This window comes from Apodemus sylvaticus, chromosome 1, assembly GCF_947179515.1.
Source record: "Apodemus sylvaticus chromosome 1, mApoSyl1.1, whole genome shotgun sequence".
Lineage (NCBI taxonomy): Eukaryota > Metazoa > Chordata > Mammalia > Rodentia > Muridae > Apodemus > Apodemus sylvaticus.
In genome coordinates this window covers 51,251,927-51,262,542 of record NC_067472.1, presented here as the reverse complement: position 1 = coordinate 51,262,542, position 10,616 = coordinate 51,251,927, and the positions used below count along the sequence as shown (strand labels likewise).

Here is a 10,616-nt window from a genome sequence, read left to right as displayed (position 1 = left end):
GAAGGTGAACCACCGTGTGGGTCTGGGAGCCAAGCTGAGGGTCTCTTGCCATCACCCAAGCTCCTATATTTCAGTTCTTCCACATCATTCCAGGTCCATGAGCAGAAGAATAACCTTAACAGTCCTAATACCTTTCAGTGTGACATTTATCATTGTCCTGTGCCCCCCTCCCAGGGTAGCCCTGGCTGTCCTGGAACTCCCTCTGTAGACCAGGCTGACCTTGAACTCAGAAATCCACCTGCTTCTGCCTCCCAAGTGCTGGGATTAAAGGCGTGCACCACCACTGCCCGGCTGTCCTGTCTTAACATATAGAAACATAACTAATATTTCTGATTCTGGGGCTGCTTCCCTTCAAAAATGTACAGATAATAGCTTAAGAGTAGAGGGCTTACTGACCGTGTGTTTGTCTGGCCTGGATTCAATCCCCAGCCCTGAAAAATAATAGTAAAAGCTAAATTCTCAAAAATCTTAGCTGTTTGATGTATGGGTTCAAAGGTGTAAAGACCTTCCCTTTGAAGGGGCACACCTGTCATTCCAGGATTCAGAGCCTGGGGCAAACTCCCCATGCCTGGGAGCTCAAGTCTGGGCAACTTGGGGAGATTCTATCTCAAAAAAAATAAAGGCAAGGAGGTGGTGTAGGCAGCCCCAGGGGCCGCAGGACGATTACAAACTTCAGACCAACCTGAGATATATAGATCCTGTCTCAAAATCAAAAGGACCTTTTTCAAGCAATGACACCATTTTCCTTTTTCTTCTACAAAGTTCAGGCTGGGTAAGAGGTATAGGCCTAGAAAGCTCTCCAGTCAGAGAATACAGCAAAGAATCCTGCCCATGAGGAACCCTGATTGTGTAGTGTAGAGAGCTGAGAGGAAAATGCTAGGATCATTTTGACAGTGAAAAAAGGCACTCAGAGAAACTAGAATTTTCAGGGTCACACAGCTGATTGACTGGTCAGGGTTGGAATTCAAAGCTGGGTGTGGTTAACCATTGTTTCTGACCTCTGTTAGCCACCCTGTCTGTGCCTAGGGAGGAAGGCTGCCTTGGGAGTAGTTTTGAGTTTTCTCAGGTGATGTTCTCTGGCTGTGTGTCACATCCTGCTGCTGAAGTGCTTGATTGTCTGCACAGGCTGGTCTGGCTAGTGCCATTTCTTTTAAAGCTCTGCCCCAAAGACTGGATTTTTTTCAGATCTAAGGTCAACCAAATAAGCTGAGTTATCGGGGATTGTTTTTGTACCAGGTTTGGAGAAACCACCTGATTATTATTACAAGATTGGATGCTGAATTGAGGTAAAGTTTTGTTATTTTGTTTCCTGGCAAGATGAAAAGCACAACAATAGGTATAAGGCACTCCTAACAGTCCTGTTAGATCTCAAGCACCATCACAGTTTAATTCCAACATTAGGAGCAATCAAACAGCAGCAATGCGTAATGAACCCTCCGATCTAATAACATGGCACGAGCTGGAGTAACTCAGCAAAATTTCAAATCATTACATTCAGAGACCTTTAAAGTCCCACAAACTTAGGGAAATACAGACTTGCACCCCAGATGGTTCACCATGCTGTATTAGGCACATAAGTGAGTTTGGCGTTTACCATTCTGCTTGGATTCCCTGACCTTCATTTCCACAGAGTTGAAAAGTAGCAGAGATTTCCATCCTATGAGGCAAGAAGAGATGACAGGAGGAAGACAGCCACTGCTCCCTACAGTGGCAGAGGAATAAGGACAGAGCCTTCCAGAACTCTCAAGCTGTGGAATGTCAAGCAGTTGTAACAAAAGGACCCACAGCAATATCAGCAACCTCAAGCAGGAAAGTGTACTGGAGTGCAGTTTGCACCACAGCACTGCTGAACTTTGTATCTCCACGTTCTCCCACGATGACTATGCACTGTGCAAAAGGCCAGGGTCCTTACTCGGCAACATTACCCAGATCTTGAAGGAGGCATGGTTCTAGCTTATTGCAGATAGTACAGTCTCCAATATGATGACCTAGGTGCTTCTTCCTTGTTTATAAAAAGCAATTGCATACACACATCCAACAAACTTGTTCAACCCATACATTTCAAGGATTTGCACTATAGGGTCAGTAAAATAAAGTCTTAAAAAATTGTCATAGAAAAATCTTCAGATTTGGTTCATTATAGATGTCTATTTTCTGGAACAAAATTCAAAACCTCCAGGAATGGTAAGCACCTGTGAGTCCTAGCCATTGGGACATGGGACATGGAGATAGGAGGACAGTCCAGGGTCACTGTTGGCAGCATAGTGAATTTGAGGCCAGCTTGGGTCTCATGAGACCCTGTCAAAAAAATTATGAAACATACTTGTCTACCCTTCCTTACACTGGAAGCATTGAACCTTGTGTGGTTCCTGAAGCTCCGATTGTAAATCATAGTCCTGCTCCCCTTTCAAAGCTCTCCTGCTTTAGTCAGTGTTCCTTCAGGAAAGGGGCTGAGTGGTCACATGAGGGGTCATCAAAGGACAGAACCTAAAGAGCTCCAGGCCATGGGTATAGCTCTAGAGGGCACCTGAGTGTGTGCATGGCCTGGACTTTGACCCCCAGCACCATGATCAATTACTTAGAAGCCTCCATAAATAGCCTATAGAGGTCCTAGCCTCTGAGCCTGACTAGGCGATTTTAGAGAATACTAAACACAAGCTCATTTTAGAATATAGCTGGGACGTTTTCTTTCTTTCATTCACTCAGCCTCATTCATTAAGCATTTGCCCGAGCCTGATATCTAACCGACTGGGAATACAAATAGAAAAAGAGACAGAGAGACAGAGAGAGAGACAGAGAGAATTAGGTAAGCAGCCAATTGCAATCAAGTTTGAAAGGTGGCATGAGGCACTGTGGCCTGTAGAGAGCTGGGAGAAAGTGGATGGAGAAATGTCGGGAGACTTGGAAAACGGAGAGCTTGAGCTGTGGTTGCAAAGCTAAGGAGGCGTTAGGGGAAGGGTGATGCAAGGGTGATTGCACAGACAGAAGAGCAAGGTGCAGACAAGCACCCTCACGGGGCTGCATTACTAGATTCAAGGCAAGGCATTCACCAGCCTGGGGTGGGGGGGTCTTATCTCAGAGTCCATTTCATTTCTGGGAGTGCTCTTTCCTTTCCTGGTCAGCTATTTTTATTTCTATACCTTGACAAGCTTTTGTTTGTTTGTTTGAGACAGGGTCTCCCTGTGTAGCCCTGACTATCCTAGAGTTCTCTGTGTAGACCAGGATGGCCTCAAACTCACAGAGCTCCTTCTGCCTTTGCCTGGGACTAAAGGTGTTTGCCAGCCCCTCACCCCCACAGCCTTCCATGGCTAACTTAACAGTGGGTGACCTTTCAGTCTGCCTCTCGTCTCCTCGTGGCTACTGCTAGTATTCTCACCTGATCTGTACTGTTTTTCTCGTAAGTGATAGTAAACTGGTCCTCAGGCTTAAAAGAAAAAGACACGCAGCAAGTTGCTGAAGAAGGGTATGGCCCCATCCACAGAAGGCTTCATGTGCTTTTAGAAGAAGCCTTGGCTTGTTTTTAACTAGTGAAAAAACAGGATATTAGATTTAAGGTAGAAAACAATTTATGAATAAGACCGGTTAAGAGACTGGAGAGGAAAGGTAAGAAGCAGAGGAATTCTAAGTGGTCTGAACAGCCCATGGGATGAAGACTAGAAGGCAGAGAAGGGAAGGTTTGGCAAGTCTCTTACCTAGGAAACTCAGATGGAAGATCAAGTGTCCCGGCTAGTTTTATATCAGCATGATACAAGCTAGAGGGAAACTCAGTTGAAAAAAGGCCTCTGTAAGACCCAGATGTAAGGCATTTTTTGAATTAGTGATTGGTGGGGGAGGGTGCAGCCCATTGTGGGTGGTGCTATACTTAGGCTAGTGGTCCTAGGGTCTATAAGAAAACAGGCTGAGAAGCTGGGCAGTAGTGGTGCACACCTTTAATCCTAGCACTTGGGAAGCAGAGGCAGGTGGATTTCTGAGTTTGAGGCCAGCCTGGTTTACAGCCTGAGTTCCAGGACAGCCAGGGTTATACAGGGAAACCCTGTCTTGAAAAAAAACAAAGCAACAACAAAAAAGAAAACAGACTGAGAAAGTCACAGGAGCAAGCCAATAAACAGCACCCCTCCGTGGCCTCTGCATTAGCTCTTGCCCGTTTCCTGCCCTGTTTGAGTATCTGTACTTCAGTGATATGAACTATAAGCCAAATAAACGCTTTTCTCCCCAACTTGCTTTTGGTCATGGTGTTTCATCACAGCATTAGAAACCCTGAGACAGACAGTAATAGGAATTTTGAAAGGAGGGATGGCTCAGTGGTTAAGAGTTCTGCTCTTGCAGGGGACCAGAATTCTATTCCTTGCTCATACCTGCCGGGAACTACGTACGGTTCAGTGGATCTGATGTTCTTTGGCCTCTCTAGGAACCTGCCTTCACAGTAATGCTTCCACACAGTCACAAACATGCATACATAACTAAAGGATAACAATTTGGGGAATTGTAACACACCCTTAATCTTAACATTAGGAAGGCAGAGACAGAAGGATCAGACTTCAAGGTCATCCTTGTCTATATAGTTCAAAGTCAGCGGGTTTATAGAGTTCTGGAATTCCAAAAAAATAAATTAATTAATTAAAAAAAAAAGAAGGAAGGCAGGAAGGAACAACTTTGAAAGAAAAACCAATTCATTTTCAGGTATCACTTGTGGTGATATCAAAAAACATTGCTTTTTAGATAAGATCTACTGTTGCTCAGAATAACCTCCAGTTTTCTATGTTCCCCAGGCTGCCTTCAAATTCACTATATAGCCAACAATGACCTTGAACTCCCTCCCGGCTTCCATCCTCCACCTTCCAAATCCTGTAATTACAGGCATGAAGCCTGGTGACCTGTTTTTGAGAAACAATTTTAAACATGGTTCTTCTATGTAGTCTGGGAACTAAGAGCAAGGGAAACCACAGATTAAATCATCTGGCCAACTGTAAAAACAAATGAAACAAGCAAGATTATATACATACAAATATATATATATATATATATATATATATATATATATATATATATATTCTGCAAAGATTCTGATTCAACTGAAGAACTGAGGTTAGATTAGTATATATGTAATAATTATTCTATATAGTTAGTGCCATTATATCTTAAATATGGAATTATATCTTAAGTAGGAATTGACGCTCCCTGAATCCCAGGCCAGCATCTGGTTAGGCTAGGATTTAGCTCACCCTTTGTCATGTACATGCCAAGCCTACACAGCTGACCCTGTGCTTTCGTTGCTGCACACTTAATTACCATATGCCCGGTGGCTTAAAGCAAGGCCTGTTTATGAGCTCAGTCCTGGGGGTGAGGAGTCTCACACCACATGTTCAGGGTCTCATGAGAAGAAAAGATTTGGTTGAGTTCTTCTCTGGAGGCATATTAGGGAAGTCTCTTTTCGAATTTGTCCTTGCGGGCATCCTTCAGCTTCTTGGCGTGGTAAAGAAACGGTGGGTGGTTTCCTTGCTAATTGTCAGTGAGGAGCTACTCTCATCCCAGGGACTCCCGGCGTTCCTTATCACGTGGTCTCCAGCTCCAAGCCCAGAGAGCTTTACCTCCTCTTCCATCTAACTTGAGTTTCTTCTGCAAGCAGCTGGAGGACCCCATGCTGGCCAGACATTCCGTGGCTGTGATGAATACCAGAGAGAAACACTAAGGGCAATATGGATTTATTGTAGTTCATGGCTTCAGTCCATGGCTTTGGGCCAGAGGGGAGACAGAACATCACTACTGACAGGACACAAGGTAACCAGGAAGTGTAGAGGAGTGACAGGAAGGACCAGGGTTAAGAAACGCCCCTTCATTCCCGTCCCTGAGTGATGCACTTCTTCCGAAGGCACAACCTCCATCATTTATCACCACTTAATCACCTGTTTAAATTCGGAGTCTTTCTATGGCTTAAACCAGTGATAAGGCCGCAGCCCTGGTGATCTGTAAGATCAGCCTCGGACTCAGACGCGAGCTTACCCTTTGGTCATCTTTTAGTGGAATGAAGCTGACCAGCAAGATTACCCAACACCTTGTTTTCTCTCTCTGCTCACAGCAGCCTTTCTCTCCCTTTCTATTCTTTCTGCCTTCCTCTTGCTCTTCTGTGTCCCCCGTTCTCTGCTTTCAAGGCTCTGCTCCCCTCTGTACCCCTTATCCGGAAAAATAAAGACTATTTTTTAAAAAATAAAAACCCTCTATGACTAATAGATAATTGAATATTTTAGAGTTAGATGTGCTGTTTAGGATAATCTAAGCATAAAGGGGAAATCCTACCATATTAATGGTCCCATTGATTATGTAGTTTTCTTTCCTGGGGTGGTGGTGGTGGTAGTAGTATCTGGAAAGTTGGGAAGGTGGTCATTATTTTAGGATTTTTCCTACTACAACTACATAGACAAAGCAAAATGGTGGCGTTTAAATAAGACTGCTGGGTCTGTAAAACCCTTTCCTGCATCTAGTTAAGGTGTGGCATGGCAGCTCTATACTGGGGGTGGGGGTGGGTGGGTGGGAAGCAGGAAAGGAAAGGACACAACTGTTTCTAGATACAGTCGGGGAGAAAGTTTATTGTAGATAAAAGGGAGGCATAGCCAGAAGCCGGAACATCTGGGAGAATCCCAGAGTGGAAATGACCCTGAGCCCTGTGAGGAGAGTTGGGAGAGGAAAGGAGAGGAGAGGAGAGGAGAGGAGAGGAGAGGAGAGGAGAGGAGAGGAGAGAAGGGTAAGAGTGGGTTTTGGCGTGGGGTGTGTGTGTGCCACCCTGGAGGGCCTGGTAACAGGTAGGGACAGAGAGATGCTGTGAGACCCTGGAGGCGGTGTCTGCTTTGATATGTTAAATGGTCCTATCATTTTGTCCCAGGGTTGAGACCCTATGTACACCTGGGGTGGACTCTTCCTTCAGTCCCTTGAAAAAGGCAATCTGGAATCACTCCCTACTTTTGGTAAATCCTAAACAAGGTCATCTGTTCACTTCACATGACAATAAGCTCACGTTCTCCCTTCTTATGAATCAACCCAGTATGAAACACTGGATTATTCTAGCTAACTTTAGGGAACTTAAGACACTTTCAAATGAAATGCGTGCTAGGAATGTACAGCTGTGAAATGGGAGACAGGTGGGGTAGAGCCAGCATGTTAGGGTGTCAGTAACCCATAGCTGACTTCTTCCAGTTTGAAAGGGTCCTGCAACTCCTATTGCATAACATGGAAAGTCTGCATCATGTGAAGAGTGTACAAATGGCAAGTGTGTGTGTGTGTGTGTGAGTGTGTGTGTGTGAGTCTGTGTGTATGAGTGTGTATATATAAGTGTATGAGTGTGAGAGTGTGTGTGCATATATAAGTGTGTGAGTGTGAGAGTGTGAGTCTGTGTGTATGAGTGTATGAGTGTGTGTATATAAGTATGTGAGTGTGAGTGTGTGAGTGTGTCTGTGTATGAGTGTATGAATGTGTGTATATAAGTGTGAGTGTGTATGAGTGTGTATATGAGTGTGTGTGTGTGTGTGAGTGTGAGTGTGTGTGAGTGTTGTTAGTGGGAACCAAACAGGGCAGCTCATATGCTAGTTCTTCCCATCCTTTTCCAGACATTTTGAAAATATTTCTGACTTTCAAATTGATATCTGTAAAAATAAAGCAAAACCAAAACTCAAAATAAACCGAAGGTTACATCTTAACCTTTTAAAATTTGCTTTGCTCAAAAAACAAACAAACAAAAACAACAAAAACCAAAAACCATTAGTATATGTATAATCATTACAACAGTGTTTTATGTTATGAAATCGCTGTGTATGTGTGTGTTATGTGTGATGGTTGTGTGTATGCGTGTAATTAGCTTCTGCTGTACCTATACAGTCAATGCTGTGCATGGATTAATAAACTTGCAACTGTAATTACAATCTTAAATTTTGAATTACAATCTCAAAAATTCAAGATTGCACTGTGGCCGTAGCTCAGTGAGGAGTGCCGCCTAGCAGATATGAGGCCCTAGGCAATAGTCATTACTTTAAAATATTTTTTGAGTTTTAAAAAAAAGTTGAGCGTGGCGGAGGTGGTGCACGCCTTTAATCCCAGCACTTGGGAGGCAGAGGCAGGCGGATTTCTGAGTTGGAGGCCAGCCTGGTCTACAGAGTGAGTTCCAGGACAGCCAGGGCTACACAGAGAAACCCTGTCAAACAAAAAAAAGTTGAGAAGCAGTATTCGGCAAAACCAGAACGGGGAAGTGGGAAGGGGTGGGTGGGAGGACAGGGGAAGAGAAAGGGGCTTATGGGACTTTCGGGGAGTGGGGGGCTAGAAAAGGGGAAATCATTTGAAATGTAAATAAAAAATTATATCGAATAAAAAAAAAGTTGAGTATTTTTTAACAGAGCAAAGCAAATTGCCGGACAATTAGAAGACATCACTAGAGAAGTAATGGATCCCAGGTATTAAATAAGGTCCTAAATAAATAAAGTAGTAAGAAACTTTGTCACTTTTGTTACATTCTTAGCTAAACTTAGCTTAGTACCGCAAAAAATTTCCTCATTATAATTACCAGGTTAGAAAGCTCCTCATGAGCACAGCCGAAATAGCTCAGTTGGGAGAGCGTTAGACTGAAGATCTAAAGGTCCCTGGTTCAATCCCGGGTTTCGGCAGTGGTTTTACATGGCGGCGAAACTCCTTGTATACAATTGACTTCCCGTTGTGAACTCCACCTGTAGTCTAACTTACACTCAGAAACTCTTCTGTATTTACATCTGCGATGTAACCTTTACCTTATTTCTCTGAGTTCCTCTTGTGTCCTTGGTTCATTTTTCGTATAGTACAGAGTTAAGTGTGCGGAGCGCAGCTCCTTTCTTGATGACTTCGTCCTTTTGGGCTTCCTATATGGTGCCTGGCAGCTTCGAGGTTTGGGGCTCCAGCTCCGGCTGGTCATAGGGTGTGGTTGAGCTGGGTCCTACAGCCCTATGGTTCAGAAGCCCAGGTCACAGCCTGGGCCCTTTCTGTGCCAGAGGCTTTGTCCATCTGAGCTAACAAGAAACCAGGACCCGCAGACTCCATGTATGGAGTGCAGGCGAGGAAGGAGTCCTTTTCTGGTTTAGGTCTACACTAGCGTTATCACTCCAAACGCAGCACTCCCGATTAAATGTGAATTTCAGAGACATAACCCTTTAGAATGAGCAGTGTCCCAAATTTTGCGAGGAACATATAAAGCAGCAGTTATCATTTCCGTGGAATTCGGTTGTAACTGGGTGCCCCGTCTTTTCATTTGAAAACCACTATTACACAGTGTCCTGTCCCCGAGTTCAATATTCATTCACCTTGTATCCCAGCAAAGATGCCCAGACACCAAAGCACTCAAGATAAACCGAGCTTAAGCTGGCTACAGTTCTACTGCACTGTGGTAGGAAACAAGAGATTCTGAAGGTTTTGGATTGGATTCTAATACAAAACAACAGATAAACCCAAAGCGTGCTGGGGTGTTGTGTCAAGCAACGCTCGGTGGAGTAAACAGAGCCTCCCGTGAAGCCTGGTGCCAGGCTGAAACTCGGGCAGAGACGGGTGAGCTCCAAATCTCACATTCTAAGAACACACTCTGTGCTAAAGCAACAACAAACCCTGAAGCTCTCGGTAAACCAACTCTTACACTTCCCAACCTGTTAGTCTGCCAAGAGGCTACATGATAAGGTGCTCTATCCACCAAATCATTAGGTTCTTGGATGGAAAGATGAGTTTTTGTCAGAGACTCTTGGAACTCAAATGATGGCCAGAACAAATCAAAATGGCCGTCCCATAAACTGGACAGTTCAAACTTTGGATGATGGGAGTCACATGAGTCTTGAGTAGTTTTATGTGTCAAGTTGGCTATGTGATAGCGATTGACTATTTGGTTAAACACCAGTCTAGATGTTATTGTGGAGTGTGTGTGTGTGTGTGTGTGTCTTTGTGTGCTTTTAAAAGATGCAAAATGGCTCAGTGAGCAAAGGTGCCTGATGGTCTGGATTTATTTCCCAGTTTTCACTTGGTAGAAGGAGAAAACTGTCCTCTGACCTTCCCGCAGGCACTGTGGTATGTGTGCACACCGCATACATGCATAAATAAATGTAACTTATAAAAAGTAAAAACTGTAAATGATATTCACATCAGCCCACTCTGAGCAAGGCCGGTCATTCTCCACACGTGGTTTGCCCCATGCGATCATTTGAAACCCTAAAGAGCAAAGATGAATTTCTAATGAGAAACTCAGTTCAGGAAAACCTGCCTGAATCTCTGGCTGACTGCTCTGCTCCTGTTTTTGGAACTGAGACTGCCTCACTACATCCAAGCGTTTGCAGCTATTCAGACTGCCAGCCTGCCCTACAGCCTTTTCCTTCTCCTTTTTTGTTTTAAATTTTTTGAGGATATCCTATATGCATACAACGAAATATGATCATATCTATCCCGCATTTCCCTTTCCAACTCTTTATCCCTCTATTACATCCCCACCCAAGTTTTCAGCCCTCCCTCCCTCCTTCCCTCCCTCCTTCCCTCCCTCCTTCCCTCCCTCTCTCCCAGTAAGTCCAGTGGATTATGTGTATGGGTGTGTGGGGTCATGCACTAGAGCGAGCATGGGAAGACTCCCAGTG

At 44.3% G+C, this 10,616-nt stretch overlaps 1 protein-coding gene and 1 non-coding gene across 3 annotated transcripts in view; one reads left to right on the top strand and one right to left on the bottom strand.

Annotated features, from left to right (window-relative positions):
• Window positions 1-10,616, bottom strand: part of Dtx4 (deltex E3 ubiquitin ligase 4) — an 852,074-nt gene that overhangs the window by 292,574 nt on the left and 548,884 nt on the right. The gene's annotated exons all lie outside the window — the stretch shown is intronic.
• On the top strand, window positions 8,573-8,645 carry Trnaf-gaa (transfer RNA phenylalanine (anticodon GAA)). The gene has a single exon. It is a non-coding gene; the product is annotated as a tRNA-Phe (tRNA).